At 46.1% G+C, this 24,758-nt stretch overlaps 1 long non-coding RNA gene across 1 annotated transcript in view; it reads right to left on the bottom strand.

Moving 5' to 3' along the window:
* Positions 1 to 24,758, bottom strand: part of LOC309606890 — a 66,734-nt gene that overhangs the window by 9,680 nt on the left and 32,296 nt on the right. The gene's annotated exons all lie outside the window — the stretch shown is intronic.

The following is a 24,758-nucleotide window of genomic DNA, read 5'->3' as shown; positions in this document are numbered from 1 at the left end:
AACAAACGCGCCTGCTTACTTAGGTCCATTGTTTTGTAAAATCACACCCATTTTCTCAGACTACTGTTGATATGACCGGTGATCTAGCGGGCTGCCTGCTGGGCTGTAACCCTCCCCACAGCTCCACCCCGTCCTCCATTTCTGATCCGTTACTCTCCATTATTCCTGCAGAAATCGCATCCTTATAAATCGTTCTCATTTGCCCCTCGCGGTGCCAACGCCTCGCCACCCAGTGCCGGGTCTCCACTCTGCTGGTTTCCAGTGTTTAGCAACTCGTGCCGAGATGCAGCTTCGTCCAGGCTGGTGCAGCGTGAGAAGACAGACACCCGCATCTCTTCCGCCGCTGAAGGGGACAGAGCAATGGCCTCGGCTGCCCAGGTCCTGGGTGGCCCACAGGTTAGGCCCCTTCTCTGATGCCATTACTCATCCCCACATCATGCGACTATTTCTTAAGCCCCCACTGGCTCCCACACCCATGCCCGGTGCTGGGAAAACGGGCCTGCATGAGCCCTTGGCCTGGGGGGCACGATGGGCCAGGAAAGCCACTGACCCCGGAGCCGTCCACCCTCATGTGGTCCCCTCAGGTCCCTGTCCTGGGGAGGACGCTTTCAGGTGCAGGTGACAGAAACCCACCCTCGACGGATCCATGGCAGGGAAGACGGATCATCTCCTGAAACAAGAAGTCAAGAGGATGGGCTCCTGGTGCAGGAGTTTAAGAGGGTCGCCCGGGACTCGGGTCCCCTCCTCCTTCGGCTCCTCCACCTGGGCGTGTCTGCTTCCCCTGGCACTGGCTGTCCCCGTGTGCTCCAAGGGTGGCTGCAGCAGTTTCAAGTGAGATGTCCAGACACAACTATTTCATGGGAACAAGAGGGGGGCCGCCTCTTCCCTGTGTCTCTGGTTAAGAGTGAAGAAATCTTGGAAGCCAGACTATCCCTTGCATCTCATATTGAACAAAATTACATCCCCTGCTCATGTTTAAACCAATCACTGGCAGGTTCCTGAGGTCCTCGATTGGCTCAGACCCATCTGGACCTTGGGGTGGTAGAGTCTCCCCTAAACATGAGCTGCCTGGGAGAGGCAGGAGCTCTAAACCGAGTCGGGCCCATGAGGAAGCACAGAGGGACAGGTCACAGATGCCGGGTGGGCCACTATGTCACTTTCTCTCAAACTTCAGTAATGGTCAACTTCTTCTAAACAAACAAAAAAAAAGATTCCTAATGGATGTGGACTTCTTTTTATTATAATATTCTTCTGTGTATAGTTCTTCTACACCTATAAAACTAAAACCAATTTATAAATTATGAACAAAGTTACAAAACCAATGAAAGTTAATTGTTAAAATTAACTTAAGGCAACAGACAAATGACGTCATTTTGCTGAAACCAATAGCTACGCCCAACACGAATAAGTTGCTATAGCAACTGTGACAGAAGTGTGTGTCCTACAGAAACCCGACTCTCCCCCCGCCGCTCCTTCACTCGTACTAGTGTGGGGTTCGCTCATCCTTGGGACCGTGATGTCCCTCAGTGTCTGGCCGCGTGACCGAGGTCTACATCTGTTCCTTTCCCATCAGCCAGTGGGCATGAATGTAGAGCTGGCTGGTGCCCACAGACCATGCTCAAAGAAACACCTGTTTAGGTCACTTTGTACCAAGCATCTTACCTGTGATCAGACATCCTGGGAACAGAAATTTTATTGGTGAAGATAAGGAAAGGGTGAAAAGAGGAAGGAAGAACTCAGACGAGGAGAAGAGGGAGATAATTATGTATTGAAATTAGATAATATTTGGAAAATGTAATGAATTTTTTTTTTACCAAACCCCTGTAGATGGCCTCGTATCACCTCAGTTTACCCCCGTGTGTGACGCAGATTGTACACTTTCTACTTGTACATTTTCTACTTGTACCACGATGTGAAAAAAGCTAGATAGCTCTGCTCTAGAGAATCTCTTGCTCATGTGCCCTCGGATAAAAGATGCACATAGCAGCATTTTGTATAACAGCAAAAACCTAGAAGACACCCAAATGTTAATGGTTAAATAAATCATGGTATATTCATATAATGGAATATTAAACAGCAGTGAGAATTAATGAGCCATGGCTACACCCCCAAATACAGGTGAATTTTAGAAACGTAATGTTGAATGCAGAAGTGGGTCCCAAGCACTGACACACAATGTGACAGCACTTTCTCTGACACCCAGAGGCGGCACCTCCCACTCGAGAGCGGGGGCACCGGTCCCCGGCTCTGCGTGCGACACACCCCCTCCCAGATTCGGCCAAGCTCACCCCCTCGCCTCCTTCAGGGCCTTCTAAGCCGTCACCCTGACCCTTCTGTTTACAGCTGCAGCTCCCCACATCCACATCCCTCTTGCCTTACTCTAGTTGTCCTATTTTCCACAGCACGTCATAGCACAAGCATCCTCTAACACTCTCTGCTTTATTTATCATGTTTATGGTTTGTTGAGCGTCTCCTCAGCAAGAAATGCAGGTTCCATGAGAGTTAGGCTTTGTTTTATTCAGATATATCTTAAGTGACTAGAACCCTACCTGACATACAACAGGCGCTCGATTAATACTTTTGCCAACTTCCTGCCTGCTGCTTCCCTCTCACTGCCCTGGCCTCGTGCCTCATTAAGACTATAAACGGTTCTAACCCAAGATACATTCAGGAGCAGTGGACGTCATGTGACTTTCAGCCTAATGGCCCATGGAGGTTTGGTCCTCCATTTATTCCTCCCCGGAACCACACTTGTGTGAAGGGAGCAGACACACACGCAGTGAGGCCACAAGGCAGTTCCCGGTGGCGTGGGATCTGGCCAGTCCGTTACACACGAGAGACAGTCAGTGCACCATGTGACAGGCCCCTCTCAGTGAGACAAGCTTGGGTAACGTCTACACAACAGCATGTAACTTTGTAGCTACACAAACGGAAGGCAGCCTTAATGTTATATCTCCAGGGCTGCCACTTGCAAAGATGTGACCATCTGAGCATCAATATGAATGAAAACAGCAATGGACGGAAACACACCTCCACGTTCAAATCCACGTGTTCGTTCTGATACTCGAAACAACAGCAGCAATGACAATTCGCTGGTTGGAAGATACTAGGAAACCAACTACATATTTTGAAAATATTAAATAAGGGATATTTGTATATAATATTTTGTAAATAAGGGAAAAGAGTGAAGCATGGATCTGGCCTTTCCTGTATGAAACGTACCTTAGGTAATCAAAGAGTCGACGAGGGAAAGCTTCTTTATAGAAGCATTCCAGTGAACAAAATGAGGAAAAAAGGATTTTAAAAATTAGAAAACCACCTTTTTGCATAATCGGCATGACAGCATAATCCCGGCAATGATGGTGAAAAACCAGGCGTTCCGCGGTCCCCAGTTGAGGCACACAACACCATCTGTGAAGTAGTCTTGACAAAACAATCGAACCCAAGCTCTAACCTCCAGAAATCCAGAGGACAGAGCTACAGGCTAAAAGATACCACGGGAATGCAATTAGCAAAACCCAGACCTACAGGACAAATAATTTGGTTTCTTCAACAAATACAAAGTGGGGTGGGGGGTAGAAAGGGAGAAATTAGAGATTAGATTAGAAGAGACTTACTTAAGCGGCATATCAGTCAATTACAGTGATTTGACCTTCTTTGGATCCTGATTTGAAAGAACTATAAAAAAATATGAGACAATCTGAAAAATATTTTAAATGAATGGATATTTGATGATGCTAAGTAATTGTTAATTATTTTAGGTGTGATATTGTCATAATGGTTTTTTTTTTTGAAGAGTTTTACTATTTTAGAGGGCCATAGTGAAGTGCTTATAGACAAAATGTGATAGCTGAGATTTGCTTCAAAATAATCCACAGGGAATGTATACATGTAAAAAGGTTGGATATGTGTTGATAATTGGGGTGTTTTTTTTTTTTTTGAGTTGATAACTGTTAAGCTGGGTGCTGAATACATGAAGATTTATTATACTATTTTTCTTCTCAATATTTATGAAAAGTTTATGAAATTTACCATTCTATCTCCCCCAATTTTTATCTCTAGGATAGTTAATATATATATTCCACCCATTAAATATTTTATTTAGTGCAAACCTGTACCAGTGATGTAGGTAAGACTAGCCAACCTGTCTGGACTCAGTTTCCAATCCTGGGTCAGTGATTTACCGGCTCCTGCTGGGGCAGGTGTGGCAAAGGTCCACAAAATAAGCAATTTCAATTCAATACTCCATTAAGCATGAAAGATGTGTAAGAAGCAATTTTTGACCACTAGTATCTTACCACCCAGTTTGTAGGCAAGAGACAAGAGGTGTGCGTACATGTAAGTGGGGATATTCACCCACATTACATCAAGAATACCAAGTGGGGGCCACCTCCGTCACTCGGGGGTGACACACACCCTCTGTGTCATAACCAGGTTGCGAGAAGCTCTTCTGAGCACGTTGGGCGGCTTCCCTGTCATATTCCGCCTAACGGTCTAGTTCATTCTGAAAGCAGGCTTGTATTAGGTTAAAGTTCACTGCAGATTGACTAGAAAATGATTCCTCCAGCTGGGATGCTGGAACGCACGTCTTGTTCCTGGGGTGCATCCGTGGTTATTCAGCAGCCCTCTCTGTCTCCTTGAGGGGTCAGCACAAGGGAGAGGGACGCAGACACCTCACAGGACGGACAGTGGGGGGCGCTGTCCCCAAGGACAATCGTGCCAGCATCACACACGCTGGTACTGGCACCTTTACTGAAAAACCACGTGCCCAACGCCAAACGGTTCATTCTGTCAAGTCCCACATCCACTTCACCTTGTTTTATGGGCAGAGGATGCAAGTAGGAGCTGAGGCAACAGCCGTAGAAGAGCCGGCAGTGGAAACGCACGGTGGAGAGTTTTCAGAAGTAAAAATAAGTAGACATTCCGTTGGTCCTTGAACCAATGTTCTCTTCTCAAGCACTCACTGCCCTTCCAGCTGCCGGGTGATCAGAGCTTGGAACGGCGCTCAGCCCAGCTGTGAGGCGGCAGCCCCCATTGCTGCCATCGTCAGGGAAAGCTGCTGTGCAGGGGCCACGTGTGCACTCGGGTCTTGGGGTCTCTCTCGGGTAGGAGAGATTCTGAGGACTCGCAGGTGATGACCAAGGGCCACCTCAGCCGTGGGTGAAGCAAGGAGCTCAGAGCTGCAGTTGACTGTGTCGTGCGTTGTTCTCTCGATTCCTGGGTCGGGCTCCTCTTTTTCCACGCCAACCCCTAGTCACCGCGCGGGGCCGTGTCTGCTCCCAGCTGGTCCATTTCCAAAACAGACTTATGGCTGCACTGTCCTCGTGCGAAGGACTCTGCTTCTTTCAGGTCTGGTTTTTCAACTTTTTCTTAATCTGGGAGGTCATTACGGCACAGGTGGCTCTTGTTATAGCTCCACGTTCAGAACTGAGCTCCCTGCTCAGCTGGACCAGGACTCCGGGGCTTTTCTTAGTTGCACTGTTCTTTTACTCCCAACTTCAGGCAGGAAAATGCAGGCCTCCCTCGTCCTTGGTAATCAGACCAGAGCGGAGTTGAGACCCCTCCCCCCAGGAAGTGGCTGAGAGCTCGGAGCCCACGGCATCTTCTGGACAGAGGGAACCGCCCCCAGCCTGCAAAATAGCCTGAGGACACAAAAAGCCGGTCTCAGAGATGTTATTGAAAATTCTGCCTCTGTTTCCATCATTTCAGTAATTCAGATAATCTCTTACAGGTCATCTAATGCCTTAGCTTTCTCCCCCATGCCACACCCACAGCTACAAAACTTTCTGCTTTCACCATTTATTTGACACTTAGAACTATATGATCAGCTTGGCTCGGGATACATTCTGATTCCCAAGCTACGTTGTGAAGGGGTGAGCCCCGCCCGTAGCAGGACTGTGGGGCGGAATGGTGACCATTTAACCTCTGCAGGCAGCATTTCACCTTGAGTGGAGAATTCTTTTTTGACAAAACCCTTTGAGGTAGTATTTTGTTGCGGCCGGCGGGCGGGCGGGCGGGGGGTCGGAAATAGCCCTTGGGGCAAAGCCAAGATGGACGGGAGTAAAACTACAAGAACAAAATTGTTCTGGTTAATATATTTCCTCAGGGCAGCGCAAGACTGAATGGCTAGGAGACCCTAGACCAGAAAACAAAAACAAAACAAAAACAGTAGATGGAGCTTCCCTGGTGGCGCAGTGGTTAAGAATCCGCCTGCCAATGCAGGGGACACGGGTTCGAGCCCTGGTCTGGGAAGATCCCACATGCCGCGGAGCAACTAAGTCCGTGCACCACAACTACTGAGCCTGCGCTCTAGAGCCCGTGAGACACAACTACTGAGCCCGTGTGCCAAAACTACTGAAGCCCGCCTGCCTAGAGCCCATGCTTCGTAACAAGTGAAGCCACCGCAATGAGAAGCCTGCACACCGCAATGAAGAGTAGCCCCCGCTCGCCGCAACTAGAGAAAGCCCGCACACAGCAACAAAGACCCAACGCCGCCAAAAATAAATAAATTTAAAAAATTAAAAAAAAAAAAAAAACGAAAACAGTAGATGGAGGAGTAGGAAACAGCGGTGGGCAGAAGGGCTTGATCAGCAGGGGCTTTATGGGGGGGGGGGTGTTCACTTCGGGGAAGTTTTGTGGGGCAGTAGCTCAGCCCCTCCATCACCCCCTCGTGCACGCCACCTCCTCAAACCTGGGGGGACAGGGAGCCCCCAGTGGGGGGCTGCAGGTTCAGGAGGAACAATCTGGGGAAAGGATTCCAGAGCAAGAGGCTAGAGGCGACTGCGAGAACCTGGAAACTCCCCCACCTCCCTGCAAATACGGGCAGGATGCTGGTTTTCCCAGCGTTTGTGAACTGGGGGTTTGCGGAACTTCATTTACATTTCTACACTTCTGTGTCGTGACCCCGGCGGGCGGCGAGAGGACTGGGCCCGTCTCTGCAGCTGACCATCGATGCACCCGCCTCCCACAGGCCCAGGATCCGATTCAGCAAAATTTGTGCTGAATTAATTTTGGTGACTATGAAGATGCTGGTTTTAAATTGGGCAAGAAGAGCCCGCATACAGATCTGTCTGTCCCTTTCGGGCCTAGAGTCTGGCTGGTGAACAAGACCTTTTTCATTTGGTGCCATAAATAACACATTCAGAAAGATTCTATCAATTCAGTCCTGCGGAAATATTGGTGTCAAAATTAGCAACACTGCACCCTTTGTATGACAGGAGCCCTGTAATAAAGAGCCCACTAATACCCTCCCAGCGGATTTTATTAATCACACCTTACAAAGGAGCCCTGTTTGCTGAGAGGTTGATACAAAGAGGTTGATACATAGTCTGCTAGTCATTTTTCTTTGCCATATAGTTACTTTTTAAACAAATTAAAAGAATCATCTGTAAGTGTTTCATTATAAAAAATACTATAGTCACAGAACTTGGAAAACCAAGGGGAGAAAAGAATCACACACTTCTCCCATGCTGGCACAAGCCATGTGAGCACAGTAATATATTTCTAGGAACATTTTGATATATTTCTTTGCAGTTTTACATTGTTTAATTTTTTTGAAAATTATAAAAACTTGCAAACATACAGAAAATAATATAACTGGCACCTCCATGCTGACCACTAAAATTAAAAACCTGCTAGCATTTTACTATGTAATTGTATACATGCAATCACTGTATCCCTCTCTTTTAAATAGATAAAGGATGACAGATGTAGCAAAGGCGCCCGCCCTGGGATTCCGTCCACCCACACACACCCACATGTTGGTGGCTGTGTGATTCTTCATTTTTTACCACATATTACATGTACCCATAAACATCTACTGTTTTTTTGTGTCTTTGAAATATACCTAAGTGATAACCTCATATCTTTTTGCTCTTTATTTTTCCTTCCAACATGATGTTATTGCAACTCACACTGTCTGCGTTCACCTGGGGTGTCAGTGCAGCGGCCCATCCCCTCCCGGCCTCCAGCACACCGCCCTGCTGCAGCCGTCAAACCGGTCATGGCTCAAGACCGTCCCCAGCTTCACCCTTCTCCAGTGGCTGCCCCATCAGAGCTCATCCTGGTCAGCTCAGGTGACGGGGACAGCACACTGTTCCTTTCCCAGGACCATCCATCAGTTCCAGACAGGACTCCAAACCGCGGCCCCTCCCCATCCCTTCTCACACCCGTGCCCTCCGCACTCATCCCCTTCCTTCTTTGTAGGTCATGTTTGCGTCCACCTCCCAGCCTTTGCTCATACCATTTCCACAGCCTGGAATATCCTCCCCTCTTGACCTGTTCAATCCTTCACAACCAGGCTCAAGACCTCTCCTGCATGAAGCCTCCCCTGCCACCCCAGGCTTCCCGCTGTTACTTTCATTGTGCTCTCCGGCCAGAGTTACTGGGACTCCAGGGTACCTACTCATAAACACAGAGAGGTGGGACACAATACCCAGTGGTGACTACTGTTTATTGAACTTATTATATACTAGCCAGTGTGTATGTTTCCACGTCAATCTCCACCACAAGTCGGAGAGGTAGGTATTATTAGCAAATGTCATGTATTCACATTCTAAGATCCTGAAATTTGAGATTGATGGCATCTCACAACTGCAGTTCTCTGGACGAAGTCTGACTTCTCCAGGGAAGATCCGCATTTGCTTCTGCCAGCATCAGGGAGCACCACAGAGGCCACTTTAAAATGGATGCTATGCTCGCCGGTGCGAATTCAGTCCACTGACGGATCACAGTAGGCTATGGCTTCAAATTTTCACGCGAGTTTTATTTCCTTGCTTCCCCACGTGCCCAGGTGGAGGCAGGTGTGCTTCTTCACTCACGTGTCTGCATGGCTGAGTCATTTCTCTTTGCCCCGCACAGTGAATGATTTTAGTGTCTCAGCTCTGCACACGGGTCTCCACTAGACTCTCCATCTCAGGCGTTTTTTTATTTCTTAGTGGTGTAGAATACAATGCTCTATGAAATCATGGCTTGCATCTTCAGCTCTGTGATATAGGAATCTCATTCACAAATGAGAAAAAAAATGAAGGACTTAGTTCAGAGCCTGTGGACGTAGGTGAGTGAAGGAAAAGCACAGCGGCACTCACAGACGCTTGTTGATTTATTCATTGGTGGCTGCGTCTGACTCCACATTCCTGGAAATTAGTCTAGATTCTCAGTTGATCCACTTCACTCTGAATCCCAAGCTCAGGTGAGCAGTCTTTCCAGGAGGTACACACAGCTTCGTATACAAACTCACTTAGGCCAACAAGCGACATTCAATTTGTCCTCATTTTGATCATCAATCAGGGATGAAGAGAGAGGAAGCTGGAGCACATCTCAGAGCAGAGCAGGGGGCTGGGGGGCGGGGGGGCGGGGGGGCGGGATCTTAGCTCACCTTCCACCTCCAGCTCAGACACTCTGAAGGCCAAGTTCTCTGAGATCTCCCATCCACACTCAAGCTGGCTTTAAAATTCCTGTCCGAAGTCATTTTCTTCCACTTGTTATTGGTTAAGCGTTCTTTCAGAGCAAACAACAAGTTCGAGGACTCTTCAGCAATTCCACACTCGACAACACAGGTGAATCTCAGAGACATACTGTCACATGAGTCCCCTTAAGTAAAGTTCAGAATAAGCAAAGTCAACTCCCAGTGACGAAGGTCAGCAGAGGGTTCCCCTGTGGGCGGGCAGGGATGGAAGGGGCTCACAGGGGGCTCCTGGGACGCTGCTGATGCTATTTCCATATCCGTTTGCTTTGCTACATTAGTGTGTTCATTTCGTGGACATTCTTGGAGCTCAATCCTCAGACAGTGTGCACTTCTCTGTATGAATTATGCTCAACTAAAAGGTTTACTTTAAAAAGGTAAATCAAAAGTATTCTGTATATATAACTGTATAACTGAATCACTTTGCTGTACACCTGAAACTAACAACATTGTTACGATCAACCATGCCCCAATATAAAATAAAAATTTTTTTAAAGTATTCTGAAAACAACTGAGGTTTTTGGAGATTACTCCCAAAGGGGAACAAACTCATAAAGGGAGGAAGGCAGTGAGGAAAACAGAAAGATGAGGTGATTGGAATAATGGGACCAGTTGGAGCTGCTGGGAATCAGATCTCCGGGGAGAACGACAATATGGATTCCCAGCTGGGCTTCATTTTAAAGCAGCATTCATGCCCCCGTCAACGCTGCTAGGATGGCAGCCGCCTTAACACACTTCTTTTTTTAAAGAGTATTAGTCATTTTATTTTTATTTACTTATGGCTGTGTTGGGTCTTCGTTTCTATGCGAGGGCTTTCTCTAGTTGCGGCGAGCGGGGGCCACTCTTCATCGCGGTGCGCGGGCCTCTCACTATCGCGGCCTCTCTTGTTGCAGAGCACAGGCTCCAGACGTGCAGGCTCAGTAGTTGTGGCTCACGGGCCCAGTTGCTCCGCGGCATGTGGGATCTTCCTAGACCACGGCTCGAACCCGTGTCCCCTGCATTGGCAGGCAGATTCTCAACCACTGCGCCACCAGGGAAGCCCCTTAACACACTTCTAAGATGCTGTTTTAGCAAGCATTCAAAGGGAAAACTGAAAACAAGCCTGGTCATTTCCAGAGACACCGGTGGCTTTTCCCCGGCCTCGGGCCTCTCCCCAGGTGCAAGGGCTGATGTAGGCGCAGCGGCTGCCGTGGGCGCCCGAGGTGTCTACCCTGCCCTGCGCTGTGAATCTCTTACTGGTTGACAGGTTCAGTGCTCAGAGGGGTCCTGGGCAGGACAGGTGGCTCAGGAAAGCATTTCAGGGTGCCATCCATCCACCCTATGGAAGGGGGTGCTGCAGCTGCGCTGTGACCTCACCTGGGACCCTGTGCTCCCTCCAGGCATAAGGGAGACATTTCAGGCTGTCAGGGTAGTGAACTGAAGCTTTATGAAGCTGACAGCATTGATGGCAAGAATTTTTATGCATAGCCTAGGTCCCCGTCTCTCTGGGTTGGTTTGTGATACGTACAGGTTTGTGTGCAAACACACCACCCATCTGTTCCCACGGAAATTTATATCCAGTTCTGTGGACTCTTTCTCCCACTTACAAAGCAGCCTGTGTGCAGAGGGGGAGTGACCCCGAGATGTGGAGATTTATGCTGGGACCAGCCCAGGGGAGGGGACAGGGATCCAGGGACCCGGCGCGGCGGAAAGCAGAGCTGTGTCTGCGGTGCTCGGGGACGTGTGTGCATCTTTGTTTGCCGGGGAGAGAAGGGGACTTCCTGCACCAGCCCTGTTGCCTGAGGCTTAGGGAGAAAGCTGAGACTCTATTTCCTGTTTCCAGGGAAAGAAAAAAATCCATCAAGCAAATGACTCAAGGTTCAGCTCCAACCGCAGGATGGGGCTTTATGTGCAGTCCTGGGTCTTGTTCCTGAGCCCCTTGGAGTCACTTACTCATGAACTGTCTTGTAAATGACAACCTGACAGCCAGTCACTGACACCTGCCACATCCAGAAGCCTCCAAAATTGCTTCCAGACACACCAGCGTTTTTCTTTTTCTTTTTTTCACCACGCAAATGTTTTTCTTTTTAATGTTGTTAGGAACCAAGGGGAAGTTGTGAGACTGCTGATTCCCAGCACACGTTACACGGAACGGCCGCAGGAAGATGACGCTTTGCTCTGTGTATGGCAGAATGTGGTGAGATGCCATCTCTGGCTTGGAGCCTGTGGCCTCTCTAGGCAGCGACGCCCCGGAAGGACGAGCAGAAGAGCAGCCCGTGCCGCAGGGCAGGTGCACTTGCCCAGTTTCCTCATCTGTGCTGAGGCAGGGTCCCACTCTTTCCTCCGAGGACCGTCCTGCCCCGGAGACAGAGCTGCTTCCTTCTTAACAGCGCAGCAGCTGGAGAAAACCCAGCTATTTCTTCCCTTACAGCAGTATGTGTTCTCCGGGAAATACGAGGCACGATTCTTGTCAACCGTCCTGGAAACCCTACCTCCTGCCTCGCCCCGCGGTTATGCGGATGTAGACGTGGCTTCCCGAAGGCGAGCAGCCCGGCTCAAATCGCATCCTCCCACCATGGTGGGTGGCCGGCAGCTTAAAAGTCAACATCTCGACCATTTTTGCAGAAGCGACAGCTGTCTGGAATACGCATGTTTAGCGCACACGAGTTTAACACGTCTCCCCAAGGCAGCAGACTCGTCCCTCCTTCCGAGCGTGCTGAATACGCGTGAGCAGGAGACGAGGGGTCCGAAGCCCCAGCTCCCAGCCCAGCCTGGCGACCAACATGCTGGAGACCCCGAGCCGTCGCTTCCATGTCTGCAAAACGGGGGTCCAAAATACGCCTCCTTCAAAGAAGTCAAGGAATTTTACATCTTTTATTTTTTTTAAATTTTATTGAAGTATAGTTGAGTAGGAATCTTAAATATATGAAAAAAGGTATGGGAGAGGTCCGGAGAAACTCCACAACCAAAATGTTGTATTACTAAGCTATGAAACATGGCCCATGTAACTTGTGATGATGAATTGAACAAAACGACTGCTGTGATTTTTACTGATCTGTTCATACCGTTTCCATGAATAATAACTAGCTAGCAGAAATGGATGCATCAGGGATTCAAAACTATTGATTGGCTGGGCAGAGAACTGGGGGAAGGAGGTGGCAAAATTTTTGTTAACTTATAAAAAATTTAAAAAGGAATAAATGGAGATATATGTGCTTAAGACACACATAAGAGGGTGACAAAAAGAATAAGCACAGCTCAGGCTAGAAGAAGAAGCCGGGCAGTGGAGGACAGGAAGGAGGTCGCTTCCTGAATTCCTGTCGGGCCCAGTGGAGAGGATCGGTCATCTGTGTCCACTTTCCCTCCCCCAGCTGGATGACAGGTGCCTGAAGGCAAGAACTTTCATGGCTGGGACCTGGCGCCTGAGCCCACGGCTGGCAGGGTGATCCCCAGTCTGTGGCTTGGTGCAGATGCTTCAGTCCAAGTTCACCCTGTAGAGGGAAGAGGAGGGTCCTGGCAGCCGCTGGTCAAGGTCCACTATGTCTGGTCCACCGAGCTGGGCTGCTGTCACTAGAAAGAAAATGACTCAGGGTCGGCTGACCACGGAGTCCTGGCCCGTCTAGCTGAAGCCCACTTCACGGGACTGCTGTTTGGAGATCCCTCCCCCTCTGCTGTCACTCTCTCCCCTCCTTACTCTACACCCTCCTGGGTCTCTTCTACCCCTTAGCTCTCCTGGAGGGTCCTGGCTCCACCAGGGGGTCCACAGCCATGTCCTGGAGGTCATGTTGAACATGGCGCTCAAGTTCTTCCATCTCAGAAAGACATTGGGAGGAGGAGCACGGTATGTTTGCAAGCTGCACTGATGCCTCCTTTGGGTTTCATACAAACAAAACTCCACTTCGTCTCACCACACACCTCCTCTCGCTCTAGACACAGGGAGGGGGAAGGCGAGCCAGTTCTGCCTTTGCTCCTTAAATATTTCCGGTAATTGTGGCATCAGACTCTGCCCCTTTCAGGTCCTGGCAAGTCACCTGGCTAGGAGGGCGGCCTTTCTAATGTCCACAGAATCCTGAAACATAGAGGCTGCTAAATTCACCTCTCCTCATGGCCCATTGCCAAGGAAAAACAGGCTCTATTTTCATTTAGAGGTCTTTGGAGACAGGAGGGCGGATGAAGTGACCTCCGGAACTCCAGGCCAGGCTCAGGAAATTCTGACAAACTCAGAAATGTAGGTTTAAGATACCAGCAGCCTTCACACAATGAGACCCTTTTTAGCATTTGCTGCTGCAGGCTGATGAGCTGAATTAATCACTGTTCTTTGCAATCAACTAAGGAAAATGGCCGTTCCTTCAAAAAACAGCTGTCAGCAATGACTATAAATTGGTTCATTTTATGTGCAAAGATGCCCTGTGATAGGTTGTCAGCTCAATGAATTCTTACTTCGATGTGACTTGAAACAGAATGTTGGAAGTGACAAGCTGCGAATGAACAAGACAGGGTAATAAGCAGCAGTGTCTCAGTCACACTAAGGCACCACGAAGAGATACAAGGGGTGAATTTTAAAGTTGACGGGTAAAAGTCATGATCCTAACTATGATGACTAAGGTTTATTGAACACTCGTTATGTCCTCGGCACTATACTAAGTACATTATTTGCCTTATCTCAACTACCATTAAAATATATCCAAGCAGGTCTGTTTGCTATTGAGACCTGCCAGGGCTTCATCAAAATCACAGGCCCATGTCAATGGTTTAAATGTACCAATTAACAGACAGAGATTATCAAGGTGGATCAAACTGTATGTTGTCTACAAGAAACCCACTTTAAATATAAAGTCACATACAGATTAAAAGTAAATGGATGGAGAAACGTACACCATGCTAACCTAATCAAAAGAAAGCAGGAGTAGCTACATCAATTTCAGGCAGAACAGACTTCAAAGTAAGAAAAGTTTCAGGGATAACGAAGGGCATTACATTTGGATAAAGGGGCTGATTCTCCAGGAAGACATAACAGTTCTTAAAGAGTATGTGCCGGGACTTCCATGGTGGTGCAGTGGTTAAGAATCCACCTGCCAATGCAGGGGACATGGGTTTGAGCCCTGGTCCGGGAGGATCCCACATGCCGTGAGCAACTAAGCCTGTGTGCCACAACTACTGAAGCCTGCGCGCCTAGAGCACGTGCTCTGCAACAAGAGAAGCCACCACAATGAGACGCCCGCGCACCTCATTGAGAGAGCCCACATGCCCTGGACCCTGAGGGCCACAACTAGAAAGAGAAAAAAAAAATCTGCACACCACAACTAGAGAGAAGCCCGCGTGCTGCAACGAAAGATCCTGCATGCCGCAACTAAGACCCAATGCAGCCAAAAAAAAAAAAAAAAAATTAAATTAAAAAAAGAAGAAAGGTCTAAAATCAGCAATATAACTTTCACCTTAGGAAACTAGAAAAAGAAGAGCAAATAAAATCCACAGTAAGCAGAAGAATAGAATATGAATTAGAGCAGAAATCAATGAAATTTAAAATAGGAAATCAGTACAGAAAATCAACGAAACCAAAAGGCGGTTCTTTAAAAAGATCAATAAAATTGACAAACCTCTAGCCAGGCTAACTAAGAAAAAAGAGAGAGAATACAAATTACTGATATCAGAAATGAAAGAGGGATATCGTTTGCATATTCCAGTATGAAAAACTCTGTGCCCACAAATTTCATAAACCTAGGTGAAATGGACCAATTCCTTAAAAGATACAATCTGCCAAAACTCACACAAGAAGAAATAGACTATCTAAACAGGTCTGTATCTATTAAACATCTTGAGTCAATAATTAATAACCTTCCAAAACAGAAAGCACCAGACCCAGATGGGTTCACTTGTGAATTCTACCAAACATTGAAAGAAGAAATGATATCAATTCTCTACAGCCTCTTTCAGAAGACAGAAGTGGAGAGAATACTTCCTAACTCATTCTATGAAGCAAGTATTATACCAAAATCAGACAAAGACATGGGAAGTAGGGAAATCTACAGACCAATATCTCTCATGAACATAGATACAAAAAATTCTCAACAAAATATTCGCAATGTATAAAAAGAATTACACACCATGACCAAGTGGGATTTGTTCCAGGTATGCAAGGCTAGTTCAACATTAGAAAATCAATAAATATAATCAATCACATCAACTAACTAAAAAATAAGTTACATGATTATGTCAACAGATGCACAAAAAACATTTGATAAAATCCAACATCCACCCATGATAGAAATTCTCAGTAAACTAGGAATAGAGAGAAGCTTTGTCAACTTGATAAAGATTACCAAAAAACTGACATACTTAATGTTAAACATGAAGCTTTCCCACTTACATAAGTTACAAAGCAAGGATGTCCCCTCTCACCACTCCTTTCCGAAGAGTGGAAGTCTTTCCTAATGCAATAAGGCAAGAAAAGGAAATAAAAAGTTTACAGACTGGGAAGGAAGACATAAGCCTGTCTTTGTTGACAGGTGATATGATGACTATGTAGAAAATCTAACAGAATTGACAAAAAAACCTCCTGGAGCTAATTGATTATAGTAAGGCTGCAGGATATATTGTGTTAATATACAAAAGTCAATTGCTTTCCTTTATATTAGCAATGAACAAGTGGAGTCTGAAATTAAAAGCACAATACCATTTACATTAGCACCCCCAAAATGAAATACTTAGGTATAAATTTAACAAAATACGTGGGACTTCCATGGTGGCACAGTGGTTAAGAATCCACCTGCCAATGCAGGGGACATGGGTTCAAGCCCTGGTCCGGGAAGATCCCACATGCCACAGAGCAACTAAGCCCATGCACCACAACTACTGAGCCTGCACTCTAGAGCCCGCAAGCCACAACTGCTGAGCCCGTGCGCCACAACTACTGAAGCCCATGTGCCTAGAGTCCGTGCTCCGCAACAAGAGAAGCCACCGCAATGAGAAGCCCACACACCGCAACAAACAGTAGCCCCTGTTCGATGCAACTAGAGAAAGCCCACGCGCAGCAATGAAGACCCAATGCAGCCAAAAAAAAAAAAAATACATACAAGATCTACATGAAGAAAACTACCAAACTCTGATGAATGAAATCAAAGAACAAAATAAATGGAGAGGTATTCCATGTTCATGAACAGCAAGATTCAATACTGTCAAGATGTCAGTTCTTCCCAATATAACCTACAAATTCAATACAATCCCAGTCAAAATCCTAGAAAACTGATTCTAAAGTTTATGTGACAGGCAAAAGACCTAGACTAGCCAACACAATATTGAAGAAGAACAAAGTCAGAGGCCTGATATTACCTGACTTCAAGACTTACTATAAAGCTACAGTAACCAAGGTAGTGTGATATTGGTTAAAGACTAGACAAATAGATCAATGGAACAGAACAGAGAACCCAGAAATACACCACGTAAATATAGTCAACTGATCTTTGACAAAGGACCAAAGGTAATACAATGGAACAAAAATAGCTTTTTTAACAAATGGTGCTGGAACAACTGAACACCCACATGCAAAGAAATGAATCTAGACAGACCACACTCTCTTCACAAAAATTAATTCAAAACAGATCATGGACCAACATGTAAAACACAAAATAATAAAACTCCTAAAAGATAATATAGGAGAAAATCTAGGTGACCTTTGGTATGGTGATGACTTTTTACATTCAACACCAAAGGCATGATCCATGAAAGAAAAAATTGATAAGTTGGACTTCATTAAAATTAAAAACTTCTGCTCTGCAAGAGACACTGTCAAGAGGATGAGAAGACAAAACCACAGACTGGGAGGAAATATTTGCCAAACACATATCTAATAAAAGACCGTTATCCAAAATATACAAAGAGCTCTTAAAATTCAACAACAAGGAAACAAAAACCTGATTAAAAAATGGGTCAAAGATCTTGACACCTCACCAAAGAAGACATACAGATGGCAAATAAGCACATGAAAAGATGCACCATATCATATGCCTTCAGGGAAATGCAAATCAAAATAACAATGAGATACAGGTACACTTCTATTAGAATGGCCAAAATCCCAAACACCAAATGCTAGCAAGCGTGTGGAACAACAGGAATTCTCATTTATTGCAGGTGAGAATGCAAAAGTGTACAGCCACTTTGGAAGACAGTTTGGTGGTTTCTTACAAAACTAAACATACTTCTTACCATACAATACACTAATTATGTGCCTCGGATTTATCCAAAGGAGTTGAAAACTTATGTGCACACAAAAACCTATGCGTGAACATTTATAACAGCTTTATTCATAATTGCCCAAACTTAGAAACAACCAAGATATGTCTTCAGTAGGTGAATGGTTAAATAAATGTGGCTCTTGAAAAAAGCATTCAGTAGAAGTTTCATGTCCCTGATAAACTCCAGATAGCCACTTTGAGAGACATAATGGTCTCCTTGAAGTACTCCTTTCTATTTATTTATTTAGTTATTTATTTTTAATTTTTTTTAATTTTTGCCACACTGCCCAGCTTGCAGGATCTTAGTTCCCCGACCAGGGATTGAATCCAGGCCCCTCGCAGTGGAAGCACGGAGTCCTAACCACTGCAAAGCCAGGGAAGTCCCTTATTTATTTATTTGTTTGTTTATTTATTTATTTTTAGGTTGTGCATTTTTTTAAGTTGACGATTAGCACATCTCCTTTCCCTGCTTCCTCCTCCTCCCCCTCGATCTCCTCCTCGTCTTCGTTAGACAGTTTTACGCATTGAGGTTTAATGGACACACAATACATGGAACATATGTAAATCATATAAAAAGGTGTTTTGACATGTGAAGTCATCATGGAACTGTGACCTCATCAAGACAATCAAGACAGTGAACACAGCCATCGCCTCCGAAGGTTTCCTCACACCCCTTTGTAATCCTTCCCACTGCCCTCTCTTCAGCCAATCACCGATCTGCTTTCTGTCACTCAGTCAACTCCCTTCTAAATTCCAGTCTGGCAAATAGGTGTCTGTCTTGCTCCAGGCCTTAATTTCTCTTAATTCAAGGCCCTTGGCAGACTCACACCTCACACCAACTTTTAAAAGTCTTTCCCATCACCCCTTCTTATAATTAAAGAGGGATATTTCTCCCCTCCATGTATATAAGGACTCACATTTGAGGCCCTTTAATTATGTCTCCCATCTTTATAAATTTTCAATCTTGCCCTCATCCCATAAGGGCTGGAGGCCATTTGGAGGGCACATACACTCCTGGGATCTACTAACCATAGAGTGTTCCATGGACCAGGCAGCTTCTCGTCTGATGTGGGTCATTGGAGCGCCAAACTTCCACCACCCCCAGCACAGAAACAAAAAAATCTATTTAGTGCAGCTGCACACCATTCTGCTGCTGTTGGTCTTATGACTATTGGTCTGGGTGCTTTTATTGGTTTCAACCAGACATGACACGTGCTGAGGTCCACACGCCACCATGTTTGAGTAACAGAAGCCCCACAACCCAAAGACCTCACTGGCTTGCCCATCACCACCTAAACCTACAACTGCGGGGAAGGGCCCATGGTAATCGGCCGACTCAGAGGGCCTGCCTGCAGGCTCACGCTGGAGCTGCAACCTTAGCCACAGATATTTTAATTGGCAAATCACCTTACACCCTATTAACGTCATAGACCCTGATCAGGCCCTATGATTTAAAACCTGTTGCAATAGAACCCTTCTTATCACCCATCTGGGCAAAACCTTGGATCGCTGGAAACTTTTAGATTCAGCCACGCCTAACTGGGGCTTTAATAGACAGTTGGGCTCTGGCATGGATGCCAATATCACCTGTACTGGCTGTGCACCCATGAGCACCTTGACAGAAAAGTTCTTTACAAGGTAAGCTCCAAGGCCCAAAGTTGCCTTCAGATTACACAAGTGGCTTAGCCTCATTACAGTAACACAAAGAGCCACAAAAACAAGATCCTCACCAACTTGAGGGCGTATCCAGTTGGAAAGGATACCCCAGTCCCATGTCCCAGTTGACATCACTGTGGCCCAGGAGCTTGCTCTGGAGATGACTTCACCCTCTGCACCAGAGGTGACTTTACCCCAGACTCTAAAACCTCCACCCAGCAATGCCTGCAGACCGCCTCTCCTAAGGTGCTGACGACTTGGACACAGGACATTACTGCTTTTTTGTTCCTTTGATATTAGGAATTTAATTATGTTTCTTGAGCTTTCTACTTTCTGCTTAGCCCGTGATCCTGGTATATTCCTTGCTCTCTGCCAAAGGTACAGCACAGGCTTCTGTGCCCAGAGGGAATGTGGGAGAGGTTACTGCTATCCCTGTCGTTCTAAAATTAATGGAGATTACTGCTTTCCCCAGTAGGCACCTACCTCATACCACGCAACTCCTCGACCCCTTGAAGAGAGGACTACCCATTCCCCAGAGCCTTCCCCCACTCCCTTCTCCAGCTTTCCACCAAAACCTCCATATGATGTCCAAGTATCACGAGGCCAATTATATTAACTATGTCTCTTATTTTCTGTATTCTGATTCTTTGGCATCTGGAGGTTTGCTGACCCTGAAGGGACTGTACTTCCCAAGGTCCTAGAGATAGTACACAGCTCACCCCCAAGAGCACACCTTTTAGATGCAAACCAACCAATCCAGAGCCCACACCCCAACCACCTCCTTTATCAGCTCTCACACTCCGGACCACTGTCAACCTGCCCCAATCACCCCAGAGCCAGGTACCAGACAACCAGACAGCCCCTATGCCCCAGAACCTGTTGAAAGTATTCAGTCTACCCAATCCTAAGCCCGCTTACCCATTCCTTCTAGCAGAAACCACAATAAAGGCTCTTACCAGTTTCCTCTTCTCCCTCTGCCCCATGACCAGCCCCTGTGCATTCCTGTGTGGCCCCTCAGGATGAGGCATGCCCCCTTCTCTTGGGGCTTATTACACTCTGTGAGTGTAATAAGCTTCCTTTTAAGTGGCAGTCATCTCCTGATCTGCTGGCCTCACCATCTATGGCCCTGTGTCCCCAGCCACCCCAGTAGTGCTCAGTAGTGCTGAGATTGAGGAATCCTGACTTAGAGCAACATTTCCTCTGGATATACTATGATCAAGTGGGATTTATCCCTGGGACACAAGGATGGTTCAACATACAAAAATCAATAAATGTGATATACAGCATTAATAGATTGAAAGGTAAAAATCATTAGGTCATCTCAATAGATACAGAAAAAGCATTTGACAAAATGCAACATCCCTTCATGATAAAAACCCTCAACAAATTGGTTTGAGAAGGAATATACCTCAACCTAATAAAGGTCATATACAACAAACCCACAACTAACATGAAATTCAACAGTGAAAGTTTGAAAGCTTTTCCTCCAAGACCAGGAACAAGTCAAGGGTGCCCACTCTCAACACTCCTATTTGACATAGTACTGGAAGTCCTAGCCAGAGCAATCAGGCAAGATAAAGAAATAAAAGCCATCCACATTAGAAAGAAGTAAAATTACCATTTTTTCGCAGAGGGTATGATCTTATATACAGAAAATCTAAAGACTCTATTGAAACTAATCAATGAATTCAGTAAAGTTGCAGGATATAAAATCACAAGCTTTTCTAAGCATTAACAATGAAATAGCTGAAAAAGAAATAAAGAAAACTATCCCATTCACAATAGCATCAAAAACAATAAAATAATTAGGAATAAGGAGGAGGAAAAAAACCCTCAACAAATAATTAGCTGTAGTTATTTTAACTATTGGATTGATACTGAGCTTTCATAAGCCCAGTGATTATGAGACTTCAGACCCTACAGCCACTGGTTTCCATCATAAAAGACTCGTCCCCTGAGTTACTCAGCCCCAGGCCAGCATGGAAGGCCCTGCCCTATTTCCAGCTCTGATTTATCAGTACTTCTCCTGCCCCAGCTGCATCACTGCTTACAAAGCAGTTCCTTTAAAACAGCTCCGTGAAAACCCCCAAAGCACAGCCCGTGAATGGGGCTCTTTCCTGCTCTTACTCTCAGCCCTCTCATCCCCTAGAACCGGGAAAGGCCTAGATTCCTGGGGAGACCCTGTTACCCGGAGCATCGACCCTGGACTGGGGCCATCAGGTGACGGCCTGGTCACTCCCCAAACCAAAGGGTTCTGAGCCCAAAGTCAAACCTCAGCCTGTGCCCGGACATTGCACTCACCGGCATCGCTTCGTTTAAAGTGGGCAGAGTCACACCTCTGAGCTGTCGCCGACTCTGCTTCTGTGTGTGACCCAGTTTGCTTGCTCTGCTTCCTCATCCAGTCTCCCCCATCCTTGGCCCCTGACGCTTCTCCGTGTAATGAGTAGATACAGCCCCTCCCCACTCCCACCCCAACTGCTCCCAGTGTAGACGGGTCGTGATCCCCACAGTGAGGGTGGGCACCCGGGCTACTGGGCCACAGGGCAGCTTCACGGGGAGAAGAGGCGTCTGACCACCTGTCCCCCCAAGAAGTGAACCAGCAGGCAGAGTCTCCTGGAGGCCACTCCTATGTCCAGCTCAACCTCGGACCCTGATGGGCTCACAGGCCGAGTGCAGTGTGTGGGCTGCTTCACGCCTGCTCTGGTGGAACGGTTGTGGTGGTCTCAGGAAACACATTTATTATGCAGAAACTAAAATATTTGTCATATTTATACACTTGTGAGACCGGAAGCCATATTTTACTCTTATATTGCGGTAATCTATCCTCGTATTTAAAATAATGATAATGTCAATCACTGTTAAAGTCTGGTAGGTGATTCTGCAGCTCACTGATACAGAAAACACTGCGAGACTTGAAGCCCCATCCAGTAGTTATCTCAGGTCAGCCAGGTGAAGTGAGGTTTGCAGGATTTTGGTGAATCTGTGACTCTTGATAAGGAAACATCAAAACCTTTACATATGGATTTCTGGATTTCCTTGTTATAATTTTGGGCATAGAAATTACACGACTTGGTTATAAAAATAAAGATCATCTAAAAGATCCAGAATATACATATCTCAATTTTCTTAGATTATCATCTAAAATAAGACATTTAAAAATGTTTTTGAGGAACCTGGGCTCATTGAGAACATGTCCACAGGCCTCTGGGAGTTTGAGAACCCTGCTATCATTGTTTCAGTAGAAATAATCAAGAACTCCATCTCTCCCTCCCAGGATTTGGAGATTCCCGTAAAATGCCAGATTGACCCACCAGTCTTGATTGGATGGTTATCCGAACAAATCTATTGTAATGACCAGTTATAAATGTTATCTGAAAGGACTTTCTTCTTGTAGAACATGTTTAACACTTAAAAGATTATATAAAATACTGTCCCTGCTTTCTGATAGTTACCAATCCCATGTCATCACTGTAAAACATCATAATAATATAATTATAATTAAAAAAATCAGGAACAGAGAAAAATACCATTCTGAAAATAAATAAAATCTAGTTAAAAATTAACACTAAATAAATCAAAATCCCAGCAGGTTCTTAAAAATGCAAACTGACAATCTGATTCTAAAATTTGTATGAGATGCAAAAGGCCAAGAAAATCCAAGACATCCTTTAAGTAGAACAACAAGATAAAAGAAACTACTCTATAGACACAAAGACAATATAAATCTACAGGAATTAAGACTAATACTGAAACAAGAATAGAACCAAACCAACTGAAAAGAGCAGAGCCCCCAAACTGACCCACACATAGGCGGGCATGTGCTCTATGACAAAGGAAGTACTGTAGGTTTGTGAAAAATTAATGGTGCTAGGTCATTTGGTAGCCAAGTAGGCAAGTCTTCTCAAAACTGGGGAGGTGATGTGCTCCAGAGACCTGGATCACAGAGGGCTTTGAAAGGACCCTCCTTGGAATGATCCACTTAACCTTCCAGGTGTCAGCGCTGCCTCTGTGGACTCAGAGAGGAGCATCGCGTGCCCACAGGCCTTCTGAGGAAGCAGCCGTGCCTTCCCACCACTCTGGCTCACGGGGCAGGTGCTGGGCCCAAGAGCAGCTAACTTATAGGATGAATTCCGTCATAGGAGGTGGACTGGGGCGAGGTCTCTGCCCGGCAGGAAGGAGAGTAACTATCTGAAGCAATCGCATCCTTTCTCTGTGGGGACCTGAATGTGAGATGAAGGGGATCAGAGTGTGCCACCCCAAAATACACAGCTTTGGCATCGTGACCGAGCAACACCCTATGAGACCTCCCCAGAATAGAACCCCACCCATGTCCACTGCCTGCCTTTTGTCTGTACAAAATCTTTAGTCAAAGAATAAACAATCAGGGCTTCCCTGGTGGCGCAGTGGTTGAGAATCTGCCTGCCAATGCAGGGAACACGGGTTCGAGCCCTGGTCTGGGAAGATCCCACATGCTGCGGAGCAACTAGGCCCGTGTGCCACAACTACTGAGCCTGCGCGTCTGGAGCCTGTGCCCCGCAACAAGAGAGGCCGCGATAGTGAGAGGCCCGCGCACCGCGATGAAGAGTGGCCCCCGCTTGCCGCAACTGGAGAAAGCCCTCGCACAGAAACGAAGACCCAACACAGCCATAGATAATAAAATAAATAAATAAATAAATAGCACTCCCTTAAAAAAAAAAAAAAGAATAAACAATCAGAGAAGTGAGAAAATGCAGAGAGAAAGGTAAAATCACCTTTACCTGGGTGACCAGGTGCCCAACTAAACGTTGTGTTTCTAGGTGTGAAGGGAAGTGTGAACGCTGGGGACAATGACAGTCTCTGGCAGAAAAATAAAAGCTCACTGGAGGAAAGGTGGTCTGGAAAGGTCCACAGGATGGATTTGGAGGAGGAAGTCTTAGCACACTGTGGACAATACGTGTTTGCCGACTGTTAAGTCCGTAGACATACTTAGGAGGTTAAATAAGAATAAATACAGGTATGAAAGGATGAAGATCTGAACAGGGTGGTAGCCATAAAAATGGACAGGATTGGAAAAGTGCAAGAGGAAGTTTGAAAAACAAAAACAACGGATACTTCTTGGTGAACGCAGAACGTTACAAGAGTCAAGGCTCTTTGAGCCTGTCACCCAACAGAGTGAGGCACTCCTGGAAATGGGGGTCAAGGGGAGTCTGCCTTCAGGAAGCAAAGATGATGAGTTCAGTTTGGGACATTTTTGAGTTAATCAAGGGGAAAAGCTCTGGCAGAGAATGAGGCTCTCTTCAAAGAACATTCATGTACAATTGACTAGTAAAGTAGTCTCCAAGGAGCTCTCATTATCTCAAACAAAAGAACATTCTCTAGTTGTTTTTTAATGGATAAAACTTACCTCTGAGCAAATGTAACCTATTAATACCGATCAGGCCACATCAGAC

This window comes from Balaenoptera borealis, assembly GCF_965194805.1.
Source record: "Balaenoptera borealis genome assembly, chromosome: 12".
NCBI lineage: Eukaryota > Metazoa > Chordata > Mammalia > Artiodactyla > Balaenopteridae > Balaenoptera > Balaenoptera borealis.
The sequence above is the reverse complement of the archived record's forward strand: the minus strand, read 5'-3'. Positions and strand labels throughout refer to the sequence as shown.